The following is a 10040-nucleotide window of genomic DNA, read 5'->3' as shown; positions in this document are numbered from 1 at the left end:
CAAGGCGTTCGGGATCCAAGGTACGACTGTACTTAACTAACTGACCAATCATGTCAGTTCTGCCCCGCCAAACAAAAGTCCTGCAACCCCCCCCCCCAAAAAAAATCCTGGCCACACCCATGGCCTTCTGGACATTTCCACCATGATATACTATTGTGGGCCAATGCATTATTTTTGATACAATTGAGTTGAGCCTTTTTCCAATCTGGACTTCTGTTACCGATTACATCATGGGTACACAAACTAAGGCCCGGGGGCCAGATCCGGCCCAATTGCCTTCTAAATCTGGCCCATGGATAGTCCACGAATCAGTGTGTTTTTACATGAGTAGAATGTGTGCTTTTATTTAAAATGCATCTCTGGGTTATTTGTGGGGCATAGGAATTCATTTTTGTTTTTGTTTTTGTTTTCCAAAATATAGTCTGGCCCCCACAAGGTCTGAGGGATAGTGGACCGGCCTCCTGCTGAAAAGGTTTGCTGACCCCTGGATTACATGGTCTGCATAAAAGGTAAAGGTAAAGGTACTGCTGCCCATCAGGGCCAGTCGTGACCGACTCTAGGGTTGCGCGCTCATCTTGCTCAAGAGGCCAGGAGCCGGCGCTGTCCGAAGACACTTCCGGGTCACGTGGCCAGCGTGACGAAGCGGCAACTGGCGAGCCAGCACCAGCGCCGCACATGGAAACACCGTTTACCTTCCCGCTAGAAAGCGGTCCCTATTTATCTACTTGCACTTAGGGGTGCTTTCGAACTGCTAGGTGGGCAGGAGCTGGGACCGAACGACGGAAGCTCACCCCGCTGCAGGGATTCAAACCGCCGACCTTTCGATCAGCAAGTCCTAGGCTCTGTGTTTTAACCCACAGCGCCACCCGCGTCCCCTACATGGTCTGCATAATCCTGATCAACTCTCAGGATGGACTGTGACAGTGTTTACACGAGGTTCACGCACCATAAATTTAAAGCACGTTGTCCTTCACCCTGCAAATAATCCTTTTGATTTGGGAAAGTTTGGATCCTAAGATCTTAGGGCCAGCTAACAATTTTTGTTGGGAATCCACGGTTGTCCTTTAAATATGATCCAATCAGAAGAGGGTACTTTTATAAGCGTTTTGATTCCATAGGAAAAGCCTGACCATGCAGCTGCCTAGGACTGCGCAAACAAAGGTACCCCATACCAAAGGCAGTGTGAGAGTCCTGTTTCTGGTCCAGCTCCTTCCAGTACAGCCAGCACCCCATCTATGCTGAGAGAGCACATCAGAATCCTCTGAAATGCTGCAGGGGATTCTGACACACTTCCTCAGTACAGGATGCCACACTGTGCGAGACACCGCTCCCTCAAACCAATTCCCCCAAACTTGAGCGATCCGTAGGAATCCCCTTCAAACAAATGAGAAGTATCGCCTGTTATTTACTGAAGTTCTCACCCTGGGCCAGCAGGGGGATACTGTAGATAGTTATGCAAATGAAGGATCGAAAGTGACGTTCAGTGATTGGATAGTTTTAGAAAGTTGCTACAGTTACGTTGTTCTGGAGCTCTATATAAGCAGGCTGACTGAACTCTTCAGTTCAGTTCTGTTCTGGCCTCGGAATATCACGAATGTTTGAAGAATCGCTGTGTCGTCTGATATGTATGCCCACAAGTTAACATCGCCCTGAGCAGAATGAGAAGCTGACACACAAAAGTGGGTTTTAAAGATCTCATTGGCACCCCAAACCTAAATACATTTGTTTGGAAGTAAGTCCCGTTAATTTCAGAGGAACTTACATCTGAATTGCTTTTCTCTTTTTCCTTTCCCCCCGCTAAATCAGTTTGCCCACTTACTTCTTCTCATGCTCAACAATCCCAGAAACCTTTCTGACAACTTAAACGTTTCCATTGTCCGGTTAACATGACCCCCCCTCCCTTGAAGCAGCTGCGTCTGGTAGGTGTCCTGGCGAAAGCCATCACACTTAGGCTTCCCCCTTCAGCCAGCTGTTCTTAGATACTTGCCCCACACAGGGCCGGGATTCTGGGCTGAACTGGAGCAGCTGCTTAATAAGGGCTTGGCAGGGCTCCGCCAAAGCGGGCAGGTCTTCGGGGAAAACGACGCCTTTCTTCTGGCGGCACGGCATGTTATGAATGTGGGTGTCATCGAAGGGCATGCAGCCGGTTATCATCACGTAGAGCATGACGCCCAAACTCCACACGTCGTACTTTTTGGGGTCGTAGGGGACGCCCATGAGGACCTCGGGAGAGGCGTAGGCCGCAGAACCACAGTAGGTGGTACTCAGCTCTGGGTACCCGCGCGATTCTCTGCCAAAGCCAAAGTCGGTCAGCTTTGCTCGGCGGCCGTCCGAAGTGAGCAGCACGTTCTCGCACTTGAGATCCCGGTGCACCAAATGCCGGTCGTGGAGGTAGCGCACGGCACCCACCACCTGGGCAAAGATGTCCCGCGCCTCAGGGGCGCAGGGCAATTTGCCTGTCTTCTGCACCATCTGCAGCAGGTCTGTAGACGCGGCCTCCATCACAATGTACAGCGTCCCGTTGCAGACTTCGATGAACTCGTAGACCCTGACGATGTGCGGATGACGGATCCCTCTCAAGATGGAGAGTTCCCTCGGCAGAAACTTCTCCACAAAATCCCGGGGCGCTCGACGCCGGTCCACCATTTTGATGGCTAGTGGCCCCTTGTATTTGGCCGAAGTGGCTACTCTCACCTTGGAATAGCTGCCTTCCCCCAAGGTTTGGCCCAACTTGTAACCGAGGTCGCTCAGAAGTTTATCTCCTCTGGAAGCCCTTGACATGATGACCTGGTCAGGGTGACAAGGCCTGTAGTTTTTCTTCCCGGGACTCAGTGCTTTAACCCATTGTGATAGACATCTCTAGACTTTCACTCCCCATGTGCCCACTGAGGGCTTGGCTTCGAAGTCATCACTACTCACACAGGTATTGTGAAGTGGCTGGGAGTGTCATGCGCTATGTCTTCCTGTGCATAATCAGCAGTGCCAAGACCCTTGTGGTCCCAGAACTGGTCAGTCCAGCTTCGATATCAACACTGGGAAATTTGAGGAGGTTTCAGTTTCTCTTCTTCAGGGGATGGATTATATATCCTGCTTCCACTTTATGGAGGAATTCCCAATGACATTCTTCTCTTTTTTTATACATAAAATTTATTTATTTGGCTTTTCAAATGAAAAATTCACAGAAATATATCACACATCAATCATAAAAACAAGATTCCAAGGAATCTCCTGTACTTCCATCTTCCCCTTTGTGGGTCCTTTCCTATTAATCCTTTCCTCTCGCATCTTTTATGACAATCCAAAACCCTTACCTCTTCCATTATGTCCAGAATTCCCAGGTGGAGCTACCTCTTGAGGCATTGTATACTTAGTTTTTTATATATAATTTTTATTCATTTTTCTGTTTTACAATTTAGAATATTCATATAAACAACCTTAAAATATCAAAGACTTCCCTTCTTCTCTTTCCATGGTTCATTTTGCATAACATAAAGCCCTGCATGTTCTATATAAACTAAACCACTCAACATTCCATTATTACATCCATCAAAACTTATTTACACTGTTGAATTTATCTTAACGCTGCCAAAGTTTTCAAGTGTGCACAATTTCCCCCCACACATTCAATAAACATTTCCCAGTCTTCTTTAAACGTATATTCTTCTTGTTCTCTTATTCTATGAGTTAGGTCTGCAAGCTGTGCATATTCCATCAGTTTAAGTTGCCATTCTTCTTAGCTGGGACCTCGCTCGTTTTCCATTTTGGGGCTAACAAAACATGGGCTGCAGTAGTGGCATACATAAATAACCTTTTTTTGACATCTGGGAATATCTGTCTGAAATACCCCCAACAAAAAAGACTCTGTTTTGTTTTTTGAAAGGTACTTTTCAACATCCCCCCCCAATTCATTATAAGTTATTTCCCAATACTCTTTTACCCTTTTACAGGTCCACCACATATGAAAGAACGAGGCATTGTATGCTTTGAAACTTTTCATCATTTCCTCCCTTGACTTGCTTCAGAAGTTCCTTCAGATCTGGGGATGGAGAACATCTGGCCCTCCAGATGTTCTTGGACTCCAGCTCCCATCAGGCCCAGCTACCAAGGATGATGGGAACTGAAGCTCAACCACATCCGGAGGGCTACAGGCTGCCCACCACCCCTGATTTCGATTCTAAATCTTTTCAAATCAGCTGCGCACAGCTCAAATGTGCAGAACCAATTTTTGTGTGTGCCAAGAACACACAGAACATTCGAGGGAGTTCAGACTGTCCGGATTATGGAAATAGGCCCTCGACTTGAAAGGAAAAGCGAAGCTGAAATATTTTATGCTAATACAAATTAGCATCGTGGTTTATCCTAATGTGCATTTTAAAGGCAAGCTGGGTTTGTCTCTCTGCAAAGGAGTTGCCCTGGCAAAGAAGGCCTGAAAGAGATCCCCAAGGAGGGCGGGGAGCTCAAGGTCAAACTGGCAGGTAAAAGCAAAACCTTTGATTTCTTCCAGTAAGAAATGCCACACAAATAGGAAGTTGTTTAACTCCTGTTAGGAGGTGTCACAAATAGGAAGTAGTTTGACTCCTCTTATGAAATATGCTTTAATTAAACCCATCATTTGGATCCCTTGGAGCGCAACAACTAGATGGCCTACATCTGCCTAGTAATAACAGCCTACCCTAAATGTTTGGGTGGCAAACTTAGAAGCATACATAGAATACATAGAACCCCCTGCAATGCAAAGCACTGCTGATCGTTGCTTTGGAAGCTCATGCTATAAGATTATATTCATCATAACTTTAAAAAACACCCCAAACTCTGGTGTTTTCCAATGTACAGACTCTCCATGTGTCCCTACTTTCCAGGGATAGTCCTGGATTTACAGACGCTGTCCCAGTTTCTGATTTGATCTCGGAATGTTCCGCTTTTCCCTAGGACGTCCCTATTTTCATCGGAGAAATGTTGGAAGTTAAGGTAAGTTAAAGAAAGGTAAAGGGACCCCTGACCATTAGGTCCAGTCGTGACCGACTCTGGGGTTGCAGCGCTCATCTCGCTTTATTGGCCGAGGGAGCCAGCGTACAGCTTCCGGGTCATGGGTTGGTGGTTCGAATCCCCGTGACGAGGTGAGCTCCCGTTGCTCGGTTCCTGCTCCTGCCAACCTAGCAGTTCGAAAGCACGTCAAAGTGCAAGTAGATAAATAGGTACTGCTCCGGTGGGAAGGTAAATGGCGTTTCTGTGCACTGCTCTGGTTCGCCAGAAGCGGCTTAGTCATGCTGGCCACATGACCCGGAAGCTGTATGCCAGCTCCCTCAGCCAATAAAGCGAGATGAGCGCCACAACCCCAGAGTCAGTCAGGACTGGACCTAATGGTCAGGGGTCCCTTTACCTTTTATATGGGACCCAGCCAGGGCTGGATATAGGTTTGAGGAGGCCCTAAGCTACTGAAGATAATGGGGCCCTTTATATGTCCAGCTGTCCTTTGTCAACAACAAATTGTTGCTGTTTTTTGTGTTGCATATATGCTGTATGGTAATTTATGGACCTAATACAGGCATAGGCAAACTTGGTCCTTCAGATGTTTTGGGACTGCAATTCCCATCATCCCTAGTTAACAAGGCCAGTGGTCAGGGAAGATGGGAGTTGTAGTCCCAGAACATCTGGAGGGCCAAGTTTGCCTATGCCTGACCTAATATGTATCTAAAGCCATTTGCACATAACAAAATTTGTATTTTATCAAAGTAATTGTTGAACTGAAACCAGTGATATTTTAGGGAGGAGGCTAGCAGGCGGGCCCCATTACTTACATCAGTGATGGCCAACCTTGGCCATCACTTACTTACATCATAGGAGCCTACACAACACAAAACACTGTTGCTGTATGTAGGTTTTATTTTATTTGGGTTTTTTTTATCTTATATTTTGGAAATGTACATCCAGGTTTTTTTCCCTTTAATTTTTTTGGGGGGTCCCCAAGAGAGTGGGGCCCTAAGCTATAGCTTGTTTAGCTTATACGTAAATCCAGCACTGGACCCAGCAAGGCAGCTGTGCAAATACATATAGTTAAGAGGTTTTCATGAAAAATGCCCCATGCACTCATCAGTGGAGGAGGCTCTATTCAACAACAACAACAACTTCATTATTTACACCCCGCCCATCTGACTGGGTTGCCCCAGCCCCTCTGGGTGGCTTCCAACATACAGTCATACCTCGGGTTACAGACGCTTCAGGTTGCATTTTTTTGGGTTACGGACTGGCGAAACCCAGAAGTACTGGAATGGTTTACTTCCGGGTTTTGGCGGTGGCACATGCGCAAAAGCGCTAAATCGACCTTTGCGCATGCGCAGAAGCGCAGAAGCACCGAATCGCAACCCGCGCATGTGCAGATGCGCCACTGTGGGTTGCGAACGATGCGGGTTGAGAATGTGCATCCTGCAGGGATCACGTTCACAACCCGAGTGTCCACTGTATATAAAAACATAATAAAACATTAAACATAAAAAAACCCGTACCCTTTATAGATGTCTCTTAAAGGTTGTATAATTACTTAACCCCTTGGGTCGGGGGTTACATAACTCCATGGCCCCCAACATTTTCCCAATGAAAATAGGGACGTCCTAAGGAAAAGCGGAACATTCCAAGATCAAATCAGAAACTGGGACGGCTTTGGTAAATCCGGGACTGTCCCTAGTAAACAGGGACACTTGGAGGATCGTCCCTCTCTGTTTGGCGTCCTGGGTTGCATCCAAAGTATTTGGAGCTGAGCGGTTGGAAATAATGAAGGCAGGGCTTTCTTTATTTCAGGGGGAACTCACTGGAATTTAGTTACGGCACCTCTCAGGTGGGTTCTGGCACTTCTTCTGGCGAGTGCCGTTGCCATTCCAAGAGAATGAGGGAGGCGTTCATGGTGAGTTCCGGCACCTCTTTTTCTAGAAAAATAGCACTGTATGGCATAATAAATGTGGGTTCAAAAACACCACCACCTTGCCTCTTGTTTCTATTTCTTTTATGTCCTTACGGCACCTGTGGGTAGCAGTTGAATATGGCAATCTAGAGTCATGTGCATCTACATGCATTATAAGACCACAGATAGCAAGGTGGTGTTTACATCTGTCATATATTGCTGGCTGGCAGGCAAATGGACAAACAGGACCAGCAGACTTGAAAGAAAAAATGCACGAGAGCCAAACTGGAGGAAAAACAGGAAGGTTTTGTGCAAGAATGCTGCAGTAATTTGCCGCCAGCAGATTCCGCCCTCCCGCCAAGGGAACCACAATTTGTTGCTGAAGAAGGGCAGCATTTCAGGTTTTGATTAACAGTCTCCCTCTGTTCAAATTTCACCTCATATGTTAACTAAGTGGCATCTACAATTCCCAGAGTTCCCTGGGAAGAGGGGTTGCTAAACTACTCGGGGAACTGTAGCTATGTGGAGATGATACTGCTTTAAATGTACAGTGGTACCTCGGGTTAAGTACTTAATTTGTTCCGGAGGTCCGTACTTAACCTGAAACTGTTCTTAACCTGAAGCACCACTTTAGCTAATGGGACCTCCCACTGCTGCCACGCTGCCGGAGCACGATTTCTGTTCTCATCCTGAAGCAAAGTTCTTAACCTGAAGCACTATTTCTGGGTTAGTGGAGTCTGTAACCTGAAGCGTTTGTAACCTGAAGTGTATGTAACCCGAGGTACCACTGTATAGTGTCGGCCTGGGTATGACTAACATTTCCTACAGCCCTAGATCTGGTCTACTGAGCACTTTGTTTGCTGGGAAATTATATAAATGATGAACGTTATTCCTGAATTTATCCTGATTTGCTTGTGGTTATACATCTAAAATGGTTGATTTATCCCATACATAAATGGGATAAATCAACCATTTATCCCACTCATTTTAAGTGCATTTCTGCATCTTTTCTAACCACAAAAGCTGCACACAGAAGCTTATACCCAGAACAAACTTAGTTGGTCTCGTAAGGTGCTACTGGACAATTTATTATTTATTTTGACTGTGTCAGACCAACATGGCTACCTACCAGAATCTAGAACCACAAAACCTGTTATTGTTTTGAAAAGAAAGATGGGTTTGTTGCGCCACGACACTTGAGTTGCACAAACCTAAATTTCCAGTTTGGATTGAATCTCTCCTACAAAATACTGGCAGTCTGGAGGCGACCTATGACTTCTGCTGCAAAAACCGCACTTATGAAAGCCCACATGGTAGTGGTGTTACCCTGGCATGGGAGTGACTGTGAAATTAGAGGTCCCTTCCTAAGGCATAGAAAAACAAACAGGTGACCATTAGTAGGTGACTAAGAGGGCAGGTTTGGGATGCGGGTGGCGCTGTGGGTTAAACCACAGAGCCTAGGACTTGCCGATCAGAAGGTCGGCGGTTCGAATCCCCATGACGGGGTGAGCTCCGTTGCTCAGTCCCTGCTCCTGCCCACCTACCAGTTCAAAAGCACGTCAAGTGCAAGTAGATAAATAGGTACCACTCCGGTGGGAAGGTAAACGGCGTTTCTGTGCGCTGCTCTGGTTCGCCAGAAGCGGCTTAGTTATGCTGGCCACATGACCCGGAAGCTGTCTGCGGACAAACGCTAGCTCCCTCGGCCAGTAAAGCAAGATGAGTGCCACAACCCCAGAGTCGTCCGCGACTGGACTTAACAGCCAGGGGTCCCTTTACTTTTAAGAGGGCAGGAGGGAGGATGGTGAACATGAAGAACCTAGCGATGGAATGGACAGAGCAATTTGGAAGATGATCTGAGATGCACAAATACCGTTTAACATTCTGCTGGATGAAGAGTTCCGAACACTGCGAAGGCTCGCTAGCTATTTTGTGGGCATTTTTTGGGGGGGTCACTGCTGATAAAGGCGCTGTGCCTAACCGTGGCTCTCTCTCTCTCACAGACTGACCCACACGGCCTCCTTTGCTTTAAAATGCTTTATGGCTCAGTTAGTTTCCTTTAAGAACAGCACAATCTGATTCCCCACGTCCTCTTCCAATCAAACATATCCCGCATTATAGATTATTAATAATAATAATAATAATAATAATAATAATAATATTTTATTTTTACCCCGCCCTCCGCAGCCAAGACCGGGCGTAGGGCGGCTAACAACCAATTAAAAAAACAAGTTGATTAAAATACGATTTAAAAGATTAAGATACAACATTAAAACATTGGGATGCAGCCTCTTCACAGGAGGAGAAAGGAAACAGAAAGAGGGGTAGGGAAGTAAACGCGCGCACAAACGAAATCCCGTTGCAAGCGGTTTCCCGAGGAATCCTTTCGAAAAAATAAAATATAAAGTGGATGCGGGGCGGGGGAAATGATCGCAGCCCCCACCTCCCCCAGCCTTGGTGATGTTGGTTGGGGGTGGGGGGAATCAGCAGCGCGTTAAAAGGCAACAGCCAGCCATTCAGCGAGCCTTCCCCGAGGCTCATGATGAGCTTGCAGTCCTGCCTCCCGGCGGGACAGGCTCGATCCTGCCCCCGAGAGCGAGGCAGGGGGAAAAGAGGGAAACGGGAGGGCGAGCGACTGTAAATATTCTAGGTCAGAGCACAAAAGAATCGCGGCCAACCAATCAGCGCCTCTTACGGGGCACTTTGTCAAATTCAGTTCCATTCTGGTGTCTCCGCGTTCCACGGACCATTCCATTTTTCGGGGGGGGAGGCTTCCTCGCCCTCCTTGCGCTTCTCCGGCGCCGTGGGGCCACGGAGCAGAACCGCTCCGGCGCAGCAGGATCCAAACACCGAGGCCTTGGAGCTCGTCTCTGACTCCCTTTTCCCCGCCGCTCTTTCCCGTACCTTTCGACGCGACTTTGCTTTCCCACCCCCCCGCGCGGAGGAAATGGTCCAGCCCGGCTGGATATAAAACGACGACGCCGGCACATGCTTCTTTTAGACGGAGAGCGAGCGCATTTGGAGGGCGAAGCGGCGTGTTTGCGCGCTTGTGTGAAAGTGGCGCTGGGGTGCGGGGCAGCTGGCGAGTTGGGGGGGGTTGGAGAGGAGGAGGAGGAGGAAGCACCTTACTCGCTGTGCAATAATAGTC

The 10040-nt window shown here is 47.5% G+C and overlaps 1 pseudogene across 1 annotated transcript; it reads right to left on the bottom strand.

Annotated features, from left to right (window-relative positions):
- Positions 1-1680: 1680 nt before the first annotated feature.
- LOC308474825 (testis-specific serine/threonine-protein kinase 6 pseudogene) lies at positions 1681-2905 on the bottom strand (annotated as a pseudogene). Its single transcript has one exon. The product of its transcript is annotated as a testis-specific serine/threonine-protein kinase 6 pseudogene (transcript).
- Between the last annotated feature and the right edge of the window lie 7135 nt (positions 2906-10040).

This window comes from Podarcis pityusensis (genome assembly GCF_964106645.2).
Source record: "Podarcis pityusensis genome assembly, chromosome: 1".
Taxonomy (NCBI): domain Eukaryota; kingdom Metazoa; phylum Chordata; class Lepidosauria; order Squamata; family Lacertidae; genus Podarcis; species Podarcis pityusensis.
This window is presented reverse-complemented; position numbering and strand designations above follow the sequence as displayed.